The sequence below is a fragment of the Hippocampus comes genome, unplaced genomic scaffold, assembly GCF_001891065.2.
Source record: "Hippocampus comes isolate QL1 unplaced genomic scaffold, H_comes_QL1_v1.1 scaffold135, whole genome shotgun sequence".
Lineage (NCBI taxonomy): Eukaryota > Metazoa > Chordata > Actinopteri > Syngnathiformes > Syngnathidae > Hippocampus > Hippocampus comes.
In genome coordinates this window covers 1032733-1052810 of record NW_017805583.1, presented here as the reverse complement: position 1 = coordinate 1052810, position 20078 = coordinate 1032733, and the positions used below count along the sequence as shown (strand labels likewise).

Below are 20078 nucleotides of genomic sequence, written 5' to 3'. Positions count from 1 at the left end.
CAGTTGTGGTTGAATTCTCTTGGTCTATCTGACCGTTGCTTGGACTCAACAGAAACACAAGTTTTCCACCTTATCATTATTTCAAGTCTATCGATCGGCATTCTCAAATATTTTGATAGCTTTTCAACATCCCTTAGCCTGATTTTCCAAAGTTGAAAACATTTTTGTCACAGGTCCTTTGACAGTGACAAAAATTTTTGCATGGATCGGTATCCTGCAAATCCAGTCCGAGTGTTGGTAGGTAGGTAGGTCGTATTTCTTGTGTGGGGTCCCTGGAGTCCGTGCTTGTCTTTTAAAATAGTACATCCAAGAAATCATAATATTGATTCATATGTAGCTCCCTCAGGATGGAGCATGAAGCACGACAGTCCATAAAAATACAGGGTTTATTCATTGGCAAGCCGTGTGAACTGGTCACGAACACAGACATACAATATATAAATACAAATGGCATTACAAAACAGTAAATGAAACACAAACGTTATGAAGACAACTGATTCAACAAAAAAGGCACAGGAACCTCATGGGCTCACATCTACAAGGGGCTCAATATCCTTAGAAGTTTTGCTTGTCTCCTCCTTCCTTCATTTCGTCAGTAGTTAACGATGCTTTTGATATTATCATCGTTTCAGAATGGCTGCGCAGAGCTCACAACGTAGTTGTCTGTTTGAGTGTGTGTTGGCGAATGCACATGACAATTAGTGTCGGGCAGAACCCTTTTATGTTACAAGTGGTTCCTGCTAATAATCACGAGTAGATGGCATATGAACGCAAACAGGGAAACAACTAAATGGGGACTATAAAGAGACTGTAACGAACACCATATATAAGGCGCATCGGATTATAGCGAGTACTGTCGGCTTTTGGGAAAATTGAATGCTTTTAGGCGCACATTATAGTGCGGAAAGTGTGTGTGTGTGTGTGTGTGTGTGTGTGTGTGTGTGTGTGTGTGTGTGTGTGTTTTCTTTTTCTTCTCTTAAATACAAGAAATGAAGTAAGACCAACTATGATGGAAACATGCGATACAGAAAGAGAAGTTTGTTTTAGTGAACAACCAATACTATGGTTGGAATCAAACAATCAGAAATGTAGAATACAGTGTCTTGAAAACAGAGGGAGGAAAAAAAAAACAAGGCAACCATATTAGATATTTTTCACAAGTTTCTAGCCTCTTCCAGTACTCTTTACGCATGACTGGACTTATTCAACATCACAGATGCAAGTCTCACATTTACTGTGAACTCTCATTTTGACGCTCTCAAAAATCACCTTTGATATGAGAACATCTGATATTCCACAGGCTGAACGTATTCAAATTTAACAATCTTCATACTTGAAAGCAGGATAAGTGTTGAGATGTGTTGTACAACTTCAGACAGTATGTATCACCTTACGTAAATGCTGCACATCATTCCTTACCGTATCAAAAGAGACTTTTACGAGGCCACGTTGGTTTCACCAAATTTCGAGGCTCGGATCATATCAAAACAAAACAGTTGCTGTGTCTCAATTCAGGATTCACAGCCTTTGTTGGACCGAGATCATGCGATCCACAGACGTGAAGCACTTGGAGACACCCCAAAAAGTGCAATAAAGACACCTTGGGGAGATTCCACTTTTAAATTTGGTATCACAAAATGATACTTGAATATATTTGTCAGTGGATGAGCAAATTAATACAAAAACATATAGTTTCACACGTTCTGCCAGATACATTTCAGAAACTGCAGCACGAAAAATCTTGGTACATACAAGTTGAGGCCAAAAAAGATTGGAGCAATGTATCCTGTGAATAATTGGCCACATTATGGGTTGTATTTTAACAACCCAAGCGATCCTAATTTCTTCTGTTTTAATATTCTCTGTAAGTAACTTTATATATTGCAGAACAAGTAAAAAGTACTGCAATGACACTAGATTATCATATTATGATTACATAATGCAGTATGTTGGCTGTTGAGGGAGAACCCAGGTCTGGTTGCCATGTGCCTTGCCCAACCTTCTCTTTCAGTTCCAGAATCAGTAACTTTTTCAATTCCAGCATACTTGAACTATACTGTAACTTATTCATGTAGAGAACAAGCAGAAAATGAAAACTGTTGAATTTCGTATAATGCATCCGATACAAAGCCGTCCATTGCTGTTTTCTCTGAGAAACTGTAACACGAATGTGTTGTATTATCCGGTTCCTAATTTAAGATGAACTCAAGTGTCTCCATTTTATGCACATCCAACATTATCCCCTGATTTGTGTCAATCAGCCGTAAGACATCTGCCAAACATAAACTGCTGACGATGAACTTCAACCCAGCCAAATGACATACTTGCAAAAAGTGTAACCGATAACCTCAACAGTAAAAATCACAGGACAAAGGTATTAGCTTGCACTGTCATTCATGAAATGTCATCATCACCCATAATTGCAAATACTAAACACAAATGTAACAATACAATCATGGAAGCAATCATCTCTCTTCACTTCAAATAAACTCATTTACAAGTCTGCCAAGCATGAATCACACATTTTCAATCACAGGCTGCTTGTGCATAGCACACTCACAATGAGAGCAATCCATTTTCCAGACACTCACAGACCCAGTAATATTGCCTGCAATTTATACTCTTGGTCACCGTGGACTTTTTTTTTTCTAATGTTTAATTTGATGTAGAAGATGGATGGATAGAAAAGCAGAGTGGAAAAGTATGTTCGCAAAAGACACATCCATCATCTTGTTAGCTGGGCACACAGCAGGTAGTAAATCATATTGCAACCAATGTGATTGTAGTTAAGGAAAACAAACTAAATAACTAAACCTAAAATTGGACATCATTCTGCTCACAAAATAAAACAAGACTGAGAGTTCTTTAAAAAAAAAGATCACTGAAGCTATATTTTACGTTTCTAAAACTGACTATGATTACAATGAAAATAATAATAATAATATTAGTAATAATACATTTTATTTATAAGCGCCTTTCAAGACACCCAAGGACACTTTACAATAAAATGTCCTTAGTTCTTGTCTTTGTTAATCAATTTCAAATGAGGTTTGACTGTGTGGCCACAAGAAGAAAGAAGGTCGAACAGTCATTTGGGAAGTGTAGTTTCCATCCATCCATTATACGAAGCGCTTATCCTGACGGGGCCACGGGCGTGCTGGAGCCTATCCCAGCTGTCTTCGGGCAGTAGGCTGATCTGCTCGCCAACCGCAGGAAAGAGAAGTTTACTTTACTTTATTACACAATACTTTGTGAACTTTTTTGAATTTGCACTCTACAAATACACAATTTAAGATAAAACTAAAATTAATACTAAAACTAATAAAAAAACAGACAAAATGAAGCATTTTTTAAAAAGTGATAACTAACAAGCCCACTTTATAAAGGAATTCAAACTAATCAAATTTAAAAAGCAAAAGTCAAAACGATAGAAAACTATTATAAGCAGGGGTCTAAATGAACATCCGCCACACATGGGTTAAAATTCATTTGATAAAAACTTGCATCCGTGATGCAATTGTGTCTGTCAGAGTCTACGCTGTGTTTTGTTCTTGGTTATTTGCATCGCCGGCAGTGACTCCTACATTTCCAATAAATAAATGCCGTAATGCTACATAATAATGTTTAATTCTCCCTTTGGTTGCGCAAATATCACTAAGTCAAATTACAGACTAGTGTGCACCCAGAGCAAGAAACGAGATTTTGCGAGGGAGGTAGATAAAAACAACAGAGCTAAAGTTACAAAAAAAAAAAATTACAAAAATGGGAAAGTGGAAATTCTGATTGTCTGGTAACTTCAGAGAGTTACCAGACACATTGGCTTGTGATAAAAAGACGTCCATTTCGATGTCTGATGATAACCCTGGGAGCAAAGCAGGAGTGCAATCTCTCAATTGGAACGCACACATCCATATAGGCAGATACACACAATTATACATATGATTGCATAATTCGCATGTAGGCGCATATTCATAAATGTGCATCATGACAACAATGAAAAAAAAATACTCTCACCCCAATCAACAATTCACCTTAGGCCTGGTTCACCGAGCAGTACACTTTGGTTCAGCTTCATAGCATACTGCTTTTAAGGATTCTTACACTGGGATCAGAACAATAGCAGTGAAATACAGAATTGCACAGTTGGGCACACTATGCTACAGTGAGTTGGTTTCTCGCTTCAAATGGTAACGTGGCTACATATATATATTTTTAAACATGTCCTACTTGTCAGTTGCTTGGATTACAAGGCATTACACTGCAGTGCTTCTTTCCCTTTGTGATATAAAAACTATGAATGCATGAAGGGTGCGTCATTTTTTAAATCACCAAGTTCCAAGTGATTTGAAATAGATCATTCAAAGGTCAGCCACCCCTTGGTTTTCAGATGTGATGTTCAAGGCAACCCAAAACCACTGAATGCAGAGAATGAGACAAAATTGAAGCTTAGATGTTGAGGTCACAGAATGAGCGTGGGACTGAACAAGTTCATGGTTCGCTTTAAAATTAGGTCTCTAATTTGTGTGTTATCAGATGAAAACGGTACAATGTGAAAACATTTCACATGCATTGGGGGCACAGGAGGAAATTCTATCAGAGTGACTGTGCTCAGACATTCTTCTCTTTGGGGCTGCACTATGCAGTTTGACAACTACGGGAAAAAAAGGTTTCGCTTTTCAATAATGAACGGTCATGTAAACATCAATTTTAGTTCTCCAAGTTGGACATAGCAAAACAGACTAGTGTGTGTGTACACACTAGTCTGTTTTGCTATTTTTATTGTGTTGGTTGAGTTTCTTTGAACATTTGCCAATCCCACAATTCGAGTTTGGCTTTGAATTCAGCTCCTTGAATGATGACAATTTTTTGTCAATATCCCCCAAATGAGGTATTGTCTTCTTTTTTTCTATTTTGCTAGCTTGGGAGCTTTATTATTTGCGTGATGGATCACGTGATCAACACATTTAGAGTGGCGCAGGCAGATGCACCCTATTAGCAAATCAAGAATTGTTTTAGACTGATGCTCAATGAAATCTTTTTTGTTCAGTCTCTCTGTGTGGCCCGGACAAGTGGCTCATTTTCTGGTACAAGTCCACGGCTCAGTGGTTGGGAACCACTGCTCTAGGCCGCGAGTTAGCTTCGATTTGATGCATTTGTTTAAGCAAGCATACCACACGATGCCCGTCATCGCTGTCATAACGATGTGACCTCAAATTGGGAGCAATTACAATCCAAACCGCATGTGTGTTAAGTATAACCACACATCATTCAGGATTCTACCACCACCCAAAAATGTCACTGCCGGTGAAATAAGTTGTTACTTGACAGATAACAGGTCATCATCTGATATTTGCACTGCTGCCCAATTGATTTTGATGACAAGTTCCAGGTAGCTATTCAACATATTACGTGCGGTGGTGGATCTGCAGCTATATGCATCTTGGTTGCTGAGATTTCAGCTACGGTTCGAGGTTGATCGAGCCAGAATTGAATTTTGCTCTTGCCATGGCATGAGTCCTGTTTTAACAACAACCTCAACATGTCCAACAAACAGTGGACGCACTGGCCACATTAGGTACATCTGCCATTCCAACTCCAACAAAGGTTATCACAAGGAAATTGAATTGAAACTTTGAGATAAATATTGTTGAACACCAAATTATTTTTTTAATAAATTGAAGTATCATTGCCAAATATTTGGCAAGTATATATATATATATATTTTTTTTTTAATCTGACTGCTATTAAAATAGAGTGAACACTTCATTGAGCATTGGACCTTGTATTGCATTTTTATACTCTACAAAAGAACCAATCCAATTATAGGTCTTGTTTGCTGGTGTGTTTGCAACTTAAAAGCAGCTTCAAAAGAAAAGAAGACTGGAGGCTTTCATTGAAGGAGCAACTATTTTACCGAGCTAATTATGAGGACAGTGAAGTGTATCATTCAAGCAGTATCTTTGCTGCATTGTCTTCTAGCAGCCTTTATGCAATGCGTGTGGTTTCATGATGCTGCTACAGCTGTTTCTTTGTTCATTTCACACCTTGGTAAGCCTGATTAACAACCTTTCCTCTGAGTTGAATCACCACATATTATTCATATGTTATTCCCATTGACTTTGTTTGTGTTAGCTCTCTGTCCCTCCCCTTCCACGGTTTAATGTAGCCAGTCAACCCTCGTCATCACCTACTAGTACTTAATACAGGGTCAACAATAGCTGAACAAGCCACAGTTACTGAAGTATTAAAAAAAAAAAAAGACATTTAAGTGAAAGGCCTGTCATGATGACCTCTCCTAAAGTTCATATTGAACGGGATAGCAACACAAAAGGAATCTATGCCTACGTGGGTCGACGGTTTTTGGACAATGTCATGAAAGGGGTGTGGCAACCACATGGGGAAAGGCGGGATTTCAGTGAGCCAGGTATCGTACATCCGTGATTGAAAAACAGCCATTGAAATAAGAAAGATTTCAGAAGAGATTCGATCGCCATTGTGCCAATGGTGATATATATTCATACATACTCATATAGTTTACTGTAGAAAGCTTAAAATAGCACGATACACGACCTTTCAGACAACCTAAACCACAAAGAATCTTGCTGTTAGCTCCAACACCAGTGAATGACTTGATTTGCTGCACTTGCCAAATGAGTTCCCAAACAGAAGTTGCAACTGATGCATCATTTAGGCCATCTGTGTCAGTATTTTCCACTTATGTATATAGCATACACCCAAGGGCCTGACAAATAGGATGCATGCCTTTAAATATTGCAGCATCGGAGATGTAATGGCACCATGCACTGTATTTACACACATATTCAATGTTCCACAATTTTCCAATCATATCGATCCAGCTCGCCGAAAACTATATCATAACACAGTTTACCCTAGACAACAATACGGAGCATTCTCAGAAGGACACAATAAACTGTGCATACTGCAGTGAATTTTTAGCCACTAAACACAAATGGGGTCTTGGAAATGCTTCGACTACGATATCAAACAACCAAATAAACACATCATGAGTATTCAAAAAAAAAAAAAAGGGGGATATATTACCTGAGAGCCTGATCAGGACTTTCCCTGCTTGGGCGTACTGCCAGCTGTGGTTGTCCAAGACTGCCATGGTTAAACAAAATTGTCCCAAACCCAACCTGATCAATCTACACAAATGTTACAACACCCTGTTCAGTTCTCGCAATGACTAGCACCCAACCAGTTTTTCCTCGCTGACTGTAACCTTGTTACAAGGCAAGACATCCATACAAAAACAGAGCCATATATCGACAAACGTCCTGTCACCCATTGAGCAGCAGAAATGCTAAAGCACTGCCAGCCCCTTTTTCTGCTGACACAACTGGCTTTTCTTTGACTTGTCCCCCCATGTCAGTAACCCCTCCCCAAGAAGAGATTTAGTAACAACGAATGCTTTGCATTAAACGGTGTCTCCTCTCCCTGAGTGCCTAAGGAGTTACGCCCAAAAACGACAGAAAAGTTAAGCCTGCCGAATGCAGTGGTTATTGTTGGATTTATGGGTGAAATAGGCTTTAGTAATGATGGATTCTAATCCTCCATATACTCTCTCAGTGTAAAAATCGTAACATGAATATTGGTTTCGGCCACTGTTTACTTATCACACAACAAACATGTCAAGACTTTCAGCTTCAATTTGGATCATAACAAGACTCAAATGATTAGTCATGCACACTGTGGTCACAAAGCTGTCTATTATGCCATCTTGACATCACTAAACCATGAAGAAAATGCTCAAAAGGCTCTGACATGAATTAACAGAGACATTTTTTTCCCGTTATATGCATGGCCATTTCTTTCTTTCTAATACTCAAAATTAATTTCCATTCTCACAAAACTGGTTTTATTTTCGAAACCTTCTCCAATGGGAATTTGTCCATTGTGAGACGATGAAAGATTTTCTTATTCTTATCTGATATTACTGAACAAATAGCTCATTCACAGTTTTTTTTGTTTTGTTTTTGTTTTTTTTCCGAAGGAGGACTGCCTGTAAAGCGGAAATAATAAACTACAGGGGCCTGACTTACTCAAAGTTTGCGTGTGCAAAGCCAATTGCAAACTAATAGGAAATCTAATCTGCTAATAGGATAGTGTTTACCAAACACACACAATTTCTGTGCAGTTCATTTTGTAATGAGTATAGGCAAATAGAAGAATGAAGTACAGTATGTTCAATATGATTTATAAAACCTGAGATGATGAGTTTCCCTCTTTAAATGGCGTGTTCGAAAGATAGCTGCAACTGACGTTCACAGCGTAACCATGACGAGGAGGCAAAATCTGAGGCAACAAAGAGAACTGATCGTTTCTGCTTGTAAACATACTTGAAATCTCTTGTGATGTTCTCTATTCAGCTGTGCACATGCGGAGCTTCTGAATGGTGGAATTGATAGTTCATCTGAAGCAAGTCACAAGTCATGTCACATGACCTAAGATAAAACCCCTTTCAACTCTGCATTTCCTTGGGTCTCGGTCATTTCAGTGCACTCCGTCAATTGTCGAGTGTGGGCCTCTCCGAGAGCATCTTTTCAGGTGTGCTGTCTCAGGTTTTAAATGCAATGTTATGCAGGATGGGCACTGGGGAGAACTTCAACTAAATAAACATTGGCTTTTTTTTTTCCTGGAACTTGATACAGTCATATGTTTGTTTGTCTTCCACTAACATTTCCAATTTCTTCACTTCAAACTTTATTTTGTGCACGTCGTGTTCAATCTAATATTCTATTGTGAAAACCATCAGTGCGAGCTGTCCTGCTTTTAAAAATGGCGGTGTCCTCCACTCTTACTACTGTTGCCAACAGTATGTTATGAGTGAGTGAACATGCAATTCAACTCATGCTGTTTGGAACCTCAGTAAAAGATCGCCACTTAGTCATTCAAACACGCCCACCAACAGCGCGTGCATTCTCTTATAGTGAGCACGCAATTTACTGTAGCACATGCTACAGGTATTTTGGATCTCAGTAAATAAGGGCATTCATGTTAAAAATAGATAACACAAAGAAATACATAAGTCAAAATGAGTATAATATAAATTAAAATGTCATACGTACATTAGCTCACCTACCTGTGGTAACAAACGCATTTGGAATCAAAGTAAGAAGGCCCTTTCTGTTGCTGAGAATGGCCATTTTGTGGCAATGGGGAAGCCGGATTCGAGTGGACATGCTCACAGTCACAATAAATCATCCAAAATGATGCAGATGATTAAAATCCGGAATAATTCCAAACCAAAGGGCCAGAATAATACAATTTAGCCTTCATATTTCAGAATAACTAGGAATCCCAAGCAGCAGATGGAAGGTAAAAGCGTTTCAATAGTTGTGGTCATCTCTTGTCTTGGTGACAGGCTTCTCTCGTGCCCTACTTAAAAGTGACAAATCCATTTTTACAGCTTTTTGCCAGCCATTGTATGTATGTCACATTTCATACTGAACAAACTGGAATAAATAACTGAAAAATTGTCACCTCTGACACATAAATGTCGATGGAAGAGGGGTCAGATGCATTTGCAAAGATAATTGTGCCCTTGTACCTAGTGGTACCCTAACACCAACAACTCAAAAATGGAATGCAATATAAAACAGCACAAATATGCTCACAGTTGTTTATACTTGGTACAAATATGGCCATTTACCTTGAAAAAAGCTCAGTTACCTTACTGATAGAATGATGATGGAAATTAAAACATACTTTTTTAAAATTAATCAACGAAAATAAACAACAGATTAATCGATTGAAATAAGCACTAGTGGGAAATATAATATTATCGACAGTGTTGTACAGCACAATGATACAATGATGACTTACAATACACCCAATATGTACAAAATTGTAGTTTTGCATACAGTGCTATCAGGCCAAATCTTCTCAGCCTTCCCTCCACTTTGCAGGAACTAAGAATATTGCTCACATTAGGACCACTGTTGTTGTTTTTGCTCGTTTTTTTTGGAAAAATCGTGACAGAAATCCGAAAAGTTGCTAACTGTAGCGTAAACATTGCTAGGATGGCCACACTACAGACACAAAACCGTAGCTCTTGCTCGCTACCTTGCTTGTACTAGCGTCCACATGTGTGCACATAAATAAAAGTATAACGTTAAAAACAAAAGCGATTGCATGATCAGAGACTGTGGTCAAGCCGGATGTGTACACATTGAACTGGTTGCCAGCCAATCACTGGGCACACATAGACAAACAACCATTCACGCTCACAATCACACCTAGCGACAATTTAGAGTGGCTTCATTAACCTGCTATGCATGTTTTTTGGAATGTGGGAGGAAACCAGATTACCCGGAGAAAACCCACGCAGGCACGGGGAGAACATGCAAACTCCACACAGGGAGGCCGGAGCCGGACGTGCTCACCAGTCGAATACCGTGCCACCCGGAATATCCATTCAAGAAATAAAATGAATGCTGATTTCACATTTGCTAATGAGGCTAGACAAGCAAACATAAGCCGAGCAAGAGGACATCAAGCGGCTGGGAGGACTCAGAAATAAAGTGAGATGGAATTTGCAACATTCCTGCTAACAACCCATATCCGACAAAGAAAACAGTGAATAACATTAACAAATATGCTGGAGCTCGTTGTGCATGCATGATGCCCCCTTAACATTTCTGCCTGCCCCTTCCTATGCAGGTCTAGAACTGGCCCTTGTGGGACACTTCAGCACTTTAGAAGAGGAGACAAGGCCTTTTTCACCATTGAATATGCATGTGCAACTATCTGAATTTAAAAACCCAATTGAATAAGTTGGAAGCACACAGTGCAGCCAGCTGAGTTGCCTAAACACATCAATGAAGGAGACAAAGCAGCATGGTGGTGGATTTTGTTCAACTCAAGGAACACCATTCATCAGCTTCCTCAATCCAAACTATCCTCAATCCACTGATTGTAGCACCACACAAAAAAACCCCACAGCCAACAAGCAACAGTCCACTAAATGAAAATTGACAGACTGGCCGCACAACGGAGAGTGTGTTGTGTCAGTTTGTGTGTGTGTACATCTTCACTGCAAGAGAAACCTCAGAGCACAGAGGAGGAAAAGGAAGCTTAAAGAATGGGATAGAAATAACTGCACATCAGCTCCGCAGACCAGATGGGAGGTGAACTGATGACATGAAAACAAAATGCTGAGTAAAATCTAGAGGGGGTGGACAGAAAGCTTCTTTGCAGAACATATTTGCCAGTCACTGCAGTGAATCAGGATCGGTTGGTTAAACTACCAAATAATGTCAGTTTTTGAAAGAGCTCACATAATAATGGTCAATGAATTTGCATTTCCCAGCATTTGACGAAGTAGAGACAGACCAAAATATTCGGTCAAACTGCAAAATGCAATGAGAGGTATCAAGCGTGATAAATAGCAGGTGAGGGAGTCAAACCTGGAAATTCTTCCATCGTAAGCCTCATTCTTCAACACTCGGCCATTCCTCAAAGTGTTTAAATCGGAATTCTAATTGGTAACCAAAACATTACAACACATCTTACGATGATGCAGTGAAGCCAACTCATTAGCTATTTTACTGATTCAATTGTGCAGGTATATCAAATGCTCGGACTGGTAAGTAGGGCTAAAAGATTAATTGAACTTGCAATGGTAATACAACGGGATAAAACACATTTTTCCTACGTGCATCATGCACTATATAAGACGGTCCCATGAAGCACCTGCGAAATAGAGAAAGAATTCCCAATGACGTCAAACTCCCGTGCTAATCACGATGAGCCTAAGCAAAGCCAACAAGTCGGCTTATAACGTTATTACTGAATAATGCAAACTTGCTGACACACTCGAGCAAAAAACAAAACAAAAAAAAAACAACAAACATATTTTGGCTCAAAGATGTTGCGTGGAAATGGTAATGCGCGTCAAAATATATATAACAACACTCCAGACGATGCATGCGCACTCTAAGCAAACATACTATACATTACAATCTCTGAATGTCCGATTTGTGCACGGCCTTCATGGGTACGCTGATCTACTGTTTGTTAAATAGGCACAAAGAATAATTCGAACCTATTGCCCCACCTAAAGGTGGAGATAGGCTACCTTCTCATCTCCTGGAGTGAACCCCAACATGCAGACACTGAGCAAGGGGGCAACAAGTATGACCACACCTTCGCTGTACTGCTCAATGTGAGCAACTCAAGAATCAAAGAGAGTCCAACCATTTTCAAGAAGAGTGGTACCGAATCCCAAGCTGTGTGTCAATGCGTGACCGATTATGTCAAGTCGGAACTTTTCGCCTGTGCACACCGACTCAGGCTCTTTCTCTGCCAGAGAAGTCCCAAGTGTTAGCTCCTGTGGCTGCTTTCGGCCGTTATCCAGCTCTCGATGGATCTGGCACTGGAGCTGGGGAGAGCCACAAGAATCGCCGGGCACACAAGTACAGTTTTCGCAAATGGCTAACAAATACCTCGGCCAGCCTGACACAAACGATGATAGAGTAGTTGACTCACCATGATTACTCAATATGCAGAGGTCTTGTCAGCCGATCTAATTCCCGAAGTCTTTTGGGTAACCACATGGACCTGATTTACATTACACATTTACTCAAACAGAAATACCCATGCCTGTGTCCAAGTATCATATCCTAAATTCATTTAATTTCAACAAAACATAGTTTCATAAAATGATTAAACAAATACAAAAAAAAATGTCAATTGTCAATGGTGGTCATTGGAGTAATGACGAGGTTACCCTCATTTAAATCAGATGGGATAGAAGCAGTCCAAGCCAAACGGAAAGTAATGTTGAAACTTTGCATTTATCATTTGGTGTTGTTTACTTCGGTATTGTTGCTGCCTGCCGTTAAAACTTGTTTAGCTGTTTACCTGGATTCAGGGCAGCTAGACTTGTGAGTTCTTCCAGACCTCATAAACAATGATACTGTCCATCCATTTTCCGAGCCAATCGCAGGGCACACAGAGACAAACAACCATCCGCGCTCACACTCACACCTAGGGACAATTTTGGAGTGTTCAATCAGCCTGCCATGCATGTTTTGGGAATGTGGGAGGAAACCGGAGTACCCAGAGAAAACCACGCAGGCCCGCGGAGAACATGCAAACTCCACACAGGAAGGCCGGAGCCGGGATCGAACCCACGGCCTTTGCACCGCGAGGTCGACGCGCTCACCACTGGCACACCGGGCCGCCAACAATGAAATTGAATATGGGTTATTGGACACGTACATTTAAAAAGACAGTCGAATAAATTGACTCTTACCATTGGTTTTAATACTAAATTGTCATGTCATCCAGAAAAAAATAAACAAAGAACGCTGAGTACCGGTACATAAAACACTATTATGAAATCACACAGACGAGAAATGCATTTGCGACTATGAAGAAACGTTTACCAAGGCGTGACAAGATTATGCAGTGTCTTGCTTCTTCAAGTCAGTGGAATACAAATGGAGGGAAACAGTGCAGTGAGCAAAAATTACTCACGAGCTCAAGCCGCTGCTAAGCAACTGCTTTTGTTTACCTTCTTCAGAGACATTTAGGGGAAAAAAAAATGTCCGCATTGATGATAAACAGGGAGTCCCTGTCTCTATGTTCCCAGAAACAGACCAAAAATATTATGACTTGAATCCATCCAATTGTTAGTGTCTGTGTGTGTACATTGTGCCAGTTCTGAACATGAAAAACACGACTGAGCATAAACGCGTGGGTCTCGTTGTTTCCCGATCTCACTCTCCATTGCTAATTTTCTGTTATTTTTCCTTTTCTCTCAGCCCCATGATTAGCAAAGCAGCGTCTACTGTATGCTTCCCTCCTCTCTGCTTCGATTCCTCTGTGAATAGATTCTCACTAGACTTGTCCTCCACAAAGGCTGCTGTCCCGTTGAGTAAACACCCGGCAGACAGGGAACTACAGACCATAGCTTCACGGCTCGTCTCCATCCAGGACGTGGTGAGTGGATGCAATGGCTTTGGAGCGTTGCTACAGTTCTGAAAACAACTGGCTAAGGCAAACAGGGCTGGTGGAAGGAATATCTGCATGAATACACACATATGTGTGCATCTGACTCCAATACGGCCAATAAGTAACTGTTTTCTTTCATTCAGATTGTAGAGGCCACTAAAATATTTTACGTCATACTTTTAATCTGAGAATTTGGCACATTTCAGAGGAAAATGCAAATCTTATAAAAAAGGCGGGGGGGGGGCATTGACCCGTAAAAGGTATCATCCTTATCTCCATATTCCTTGTAGGGATCAAAATACAAAGCAAAGTAAGCAATTTAAAGAAGTTGTCGCTGAGCAGTAAAGGTGATTTTGCTTCGTACAACATGAAATGAGTGAATATTCCTTTGTGATAACTGTACTAAGCAAGCAGCAGTTTATTAATGCTGTTTAACTCCATAATGATTATATCCGAAACATAACACTAAATCAGATTTTTTTTTAAACTTATTTTTTGTCAGGCCGATATTTTCTTTTCATCCATTTTTTTGCAGCTTGTGTTGTTCAGAGCATGTTCTCATTAACCTACACCGCTTATGAACAACACGCACAAGCCATGCGGTGCGTAGTGATATTTCACATTCAGTCTAAAGTAGTGTATTGGAGAATTGCACATGTTAAACAGGCTGGGCGTGTTTCTGTCAGTTGTTAGTGAAATGGCTGTCCGTAGGTACTTGACCCGGTTCGGGACAATTAAAGGGACGGGAAAAAAAAACACTTCTTTAAAAAAACAAAAAAAATTCTAACCCTCCATCCTCAAAATGTGGGGCCGTCCCAGGGACAGAATGTCCATCAATGGTATATGAGTGGCTTTTTGTACTGAGATTGCAAAATCCACACAAATAAAACCCTTCCACCCTGCAGGCCTACCATCCAAGGGTCAGATCTAAACTTCAGGATTTTTGTTTAAGACGAGCTCTGCTCTAACATATATTGTAGCAGCAAGAAAAATAGATTTTTTTGATTCTTTTTATTCTGCAATTTAGAACAGCAAAACAAAGGGATTCTTTTCAAACTAAGGATAGATTACACGCCATGTAAAAAATAATACCATACCAAAAAAGATGTGAAAAGCAAAACCACATTACTTGTGTACACTCATTAATTAGCAAGTGGTCCACATTAGGGGAGGAGTGATGCTGTGAAGAGGCTCTATCTTTCGTACAGAGTATAATAGTTGTTACAAATCCCAGTATGACTAAAATATGACTTCATGATGATACTTACAAGACGCTGCAGAGATGATGTAGGTGGACATGCCACCCGCTGGTCATCTCCACTTCTGAACACAGACGACAAAGAAAAGCAGCAGCAAAGGGAAGCTCGATTGGGTCCACCCAAATATGAAAAGTACTGCATTTCATGTATCCCAGTTACAATCCACATATTTGTTTTCCATCATAACATCTACACTGTCAAGCAAAACAGAAAATCCCCTTTTGCAAATCGAATTCCTTATTCCTCAGTCACCACATCGGGGTTCTGCATTAAACACTGCTTGAAATCATTGTTGGGGAAAAAACAAATAGTGTCCATCACAATCCACTGCCACAACATTCAGCATCATGCACTCTCTCTCCCTGTCCTATAATTGCAGAAATATCAGTAATCAGCATTACTCCCGTAAAGGCTGAGCAAATGTCAACTGGAAATAAACCTGAGAAGATCCACCGACATTCCAGTGTTCCTGCAGTCATGCACCCAAGCATCCTTATTTAATATCCCTCACATCAAAGAGCAAACGGCATGCGCACAACTTCCCCCACCCTCCCCACCCTTTATACTTAGCCCATCCCCCATTTTCCGTCTCCCAGATGCAATTGGCGGATAGTAGGTGAGAAGCCACTGATGATTGGGCTGGGGGGTGTGGCGGAACCCTTGCTTTTCTATGCATCAATGCTTTCCAGGAACAGAGCAGGTCGAGCAGTGATGGAGGACAAAGATGACCATGTGGGAAAGAGAAATGCTTCGAAGTGGAGGGGGAGGTGGAGTGAAAGGAAAAAAAAAAGAGGCCGGTAGAAAACTAAAATGCTAAAATCTTGTCCTATAGTGACAACAGCGGAATGCTTCACAATGAAGATGAGTACTACGGTGATGCTGTTGGTAGGGCAGAATACTTCACTTCAGGAGAAATGCAATTCAGAGCAGATGGACCAAATTACCATGCAGCATGATATGTTTATTTATTGTGTGTGTGTGTGTGTGTGTGTGTGTGTGTGTGTGTGTGTGTGTGTGTGTGTGTGTGTTTTACTGTGGTTTGTCTGTTTTAGTGTTTTTTGTGTAAATTATGTTGTCTGCGCCTCAAGCCTGATGCTTGGTCATGTGCCTTATTAAAGCCGCCACCCCCCACCCTTCGTACACACATTTGCTATGTTACATAACATATGACAATGTCACGTTTGTAATAGTTTATTGAATACAGTATTTGAGTTACTTAGTTTAATGGTGTGATAAAATATGAAAAAAACATTTAATAGAAAGTATGATTCTATTCAAGCATAGGGAGTTATACTTGGGATAGGCATTGCCAACAATTCGATTACTTGATTGTGGAGAATTCTGACCGTGGCGTTAATTTTATCTTGAAGAAGTTATGATGGTGAGCACTATTTGGCTACAACCAGCTAAGGAACGACTGACTTTGTTTGAACTGGTGACGGTCTGACAAAGTAGATTACAGTCAACCACGCACCGATATTTGCCAGTGATAGGGAGCCCGCGATGGTGAAAATCTGCATATAATTGACTCCTATTAAAATACATTGGGAATAAAAACATTCAAAAAAAAAATCAACCGCATTTAGATATATAGTTGAAGAATAATTTAAAAAACACTGATGATGTGTCATTTGATAGATTTATTGTTATTAAACGACAGTATTCATAAATTCTAAATACAGTAATACAAAATTCTTTGCAGTTCTGAGGTAAAGATAAGAGTATGGCACTGAAGGAGCTAGCATTGTAACAAATTCAAAATTGTCCTAATACTGAGAAATACAGTCGTATGAACAAACTCTTCTTGAGATAATTTTATATATAAATTTAACAATCCCCACTCAAACTGAGCTGAAAAAAAATCACCATAAGATAGATGAGGTGAACACAGTGCATGAACCGTTTGCTCACCAACCGCTGACTTCTCTTCTCCTATCCAAAAATGTATTGTTAATACTGCAGTAGTAATGTGCTCCTGCATTTCTTACATTTGAGAAAAAAAGTGTTTATTATGAGTAAAAAAAATAACATTAGCAAGCACACACACATTCACTTCAGTACAGCCCAAACTGGTCTCTGCGGGGAAGAATGCAAAAAAAAAAAAAAAAAAAAAAAAAAAACCCTCACAGAACACCACTTCCTCTACTGCTTAAAAAGGCTGTGCGTATACAGTATGAGTGGCTATTCCAGCCTGTTTGTCTGCCTGCTGTGCACATGTTTAGTATTCAAAGCCCAAATTCAATCGGAACCAGAGTGACGTGGGTACAGATGAGAAACACAGCTGAAGTTCACTACTGGACTGAATTAAACTGAAGAGAACCACATGAGGGTGGCACGGTGCTCGACTGGTTTGCACGTCCGCCTAACAGTGCAGGGGGTGCAGGATTCGGTTCCGGTTTCGGGCTTCCTGTGTGGAGTTTGCATGTTCTCTCCGTGCCTGCGTGGGTTTTCTCTGGGTACTCCAGCTTCCTCCCACATTCCCAAAACATGCATAGCAGGCTGATTGAACACTCTAAATTGTCACGAAGTGTGATTGTGAGCGCGGATGGTTGATTGTCTTTGTGTGCTGGCAAACAGTTCAGGATGTCCACCGCCTACTGCCCAAAGACAGCTGGGATAGGCTCCAGCACGTCCGCGACCCTTGTGAGGAAAAGCGAAGAACATGGATGGAAGAACCACATGGAGGAGGAATTAAGGGGGATACCTTTGACCTTTCATATCCACAAAATGGAAGAGAGAAGAAATATGTAAAATAGGAAAATACAAGCAAGAGATCAGAATCATCCAGAATGAACAGACATTTGGCTACTGTTGCAGATTATCTGGGCCTGAGAGCCAAACCATATCTGGGGGAGTGTCCAAATATTTACTCTGAGCACGCTTAGTCTGTAAATCCATATGTGGGCCAACAGTGTTTCTGGGACACTCGTCTTTACGGTACATGCGTGCGTGCGCGTGTGTGTGTGTGTGTATATGTGCAAGCATCACCACCAAAAAAGCTCCACCAAGCAACCATTAACCAATGGATTCAAAAATTGACCTTTGAAGCTAAATAAAATAACCCCAAAAAATATAAACAGATCTCAGTACAAGCAGGAGAGTTCTATGCCACTGCAAATCATAACCATAAAAATGAACAATTGTCATAATCCATACTTCATTTACAGAGTCAATGCACGCCAGTCATTATTATCTTGGTGGCTTTTTTTTTAATTCTTGAATTGGAGTTCGATATTGAATAATGAGGCCTGTGATTGTATACTAAGTGACCTATTTAGGGTGAAAAAACGTCAGAAATTGTGAAACTGTACATTTTGGTACATACTGGTGATTGCATTTCAATATTACAACACCACTGTACCAAAACATCTTTGAAAAGCTGAATATAGTTGTCAGTAATTGGATTATTTATGTAAGACTTTTAATGATGTGCAGCACCAAGCAGAGACAGACGTTTAACCCAAGGCCTTCCTGAGTGTCGCTGAAAAAAAAGCAAAACAATAACAGCTCAAACAATGGATGAAATTGTCTTGTTTCTGGCGTGCCATCACACTGAAAGCATAACACTGAAGAGTTCCTCAATCAAGTTTAATGCATTCCTATTTTCAACAGTTCGGCAGGACATGAAGTCCATAAAAACAAGCTCACAAAAGCAAAGTGCTTCCCCGTGTTTGAAAACGCTCAATCAGTGCCATCAAGCACACTTACAAAACCATGAAAACATATATGAAGGACAAACAAGGCTGGCTTGTACTCAAAAACAGGATGCATCTAGTTGAACTTGTGTCATATCCTTGAAAAGGAAACAACAGAGTCCAAACCGGAGTGCCACAACAAAGTGGAGAATAAAAGGAAAATCTGCAAATATATCATGATTAAGGTAGCATTAACACACAAAGTGCAACTGCTACATGCCATTCCGTAACTGAATACATAGCAGTTCAGTCTTTGGCGAGCAATTGTCATGGTGAGCAATATGCTGTTGGTACTATGTCCTACTTGTTAGTTTACTTGAAATGGTGTCACACAAGCATGACGATCAGTACAGCATGAACAAGCAAATACACTTCCATTATTTTTTCCAGGAGATTTTTTTTTTTTTTTTACACAGTCTCTTCCAGACTCATCTGAATGAGCCAAAGTAATAACAAACACCACCAGCGCTTCGACTGCACAGTAATTGAGACATCATTCTTTTCCTAATTCAAAAACAAAATATTGATGCTGCACTTTGCTAAAATGAAAAGCTTTATGCATTACTCGGTGTATTTAATAAATACACAAGACTATTTGCATTTCATTCCCCTGTGAACCAAAACATGACCTTCAGGATGCATCTAGTTGAACTTGTGTCATATCCTTGAAAAGGAAACAACAGAGTCCAAACCGGAGTGCCACAACAAAGTGGAGAATAAAAGGAAAATCTGCAAATATATCATGATTAAGGTAGCATTAACACACAAAGTGCAACTGCTACATGCCATTCCGTAACTGAATACATAGCAGTTCAGTCTTTGGCGAGCAATTGTCATGGTGAGCAATATGCTGTTGGTACTATGTCCTACTTGTTAGTTTACTTGAAATGGTGTCACACAAGCATGACGATCAGTACAGCATGAACAAGCAAATACACTTCCAACATTTTTTCCAGGAGATTTTTTTTTTTTTTTACACAGTCTCTTCCAAACTCATCTGAATGAGCCAAAGTAATAACAAACACCACCAGCGCTTCGACTGCACAGTAATTGAGACATCATTCTTTTCCTAATTCAAAAACAAAATATTGATGCTGCACTTTGCTAAAATGAAAAGCTTTATGCATTACTCGGTGTATTTAAT

At 39.8% G+C, this 20078-nt stretch overlaps 1 protein-coding gene across 1 annotated transcript in view; it reads right to left on the bottom strand.

The window, feature by feature from the left end:
• The window catches only part of triob (trio Rho guanine nucleotide exchange factor b), a 106929-nt gene that overhangs the window by 75904 nt on the left and 10947 nt on the right, over positions 1-20078 (bottom strand). The gene's annotated exons all lie outside the window — the stretch shown is intronic.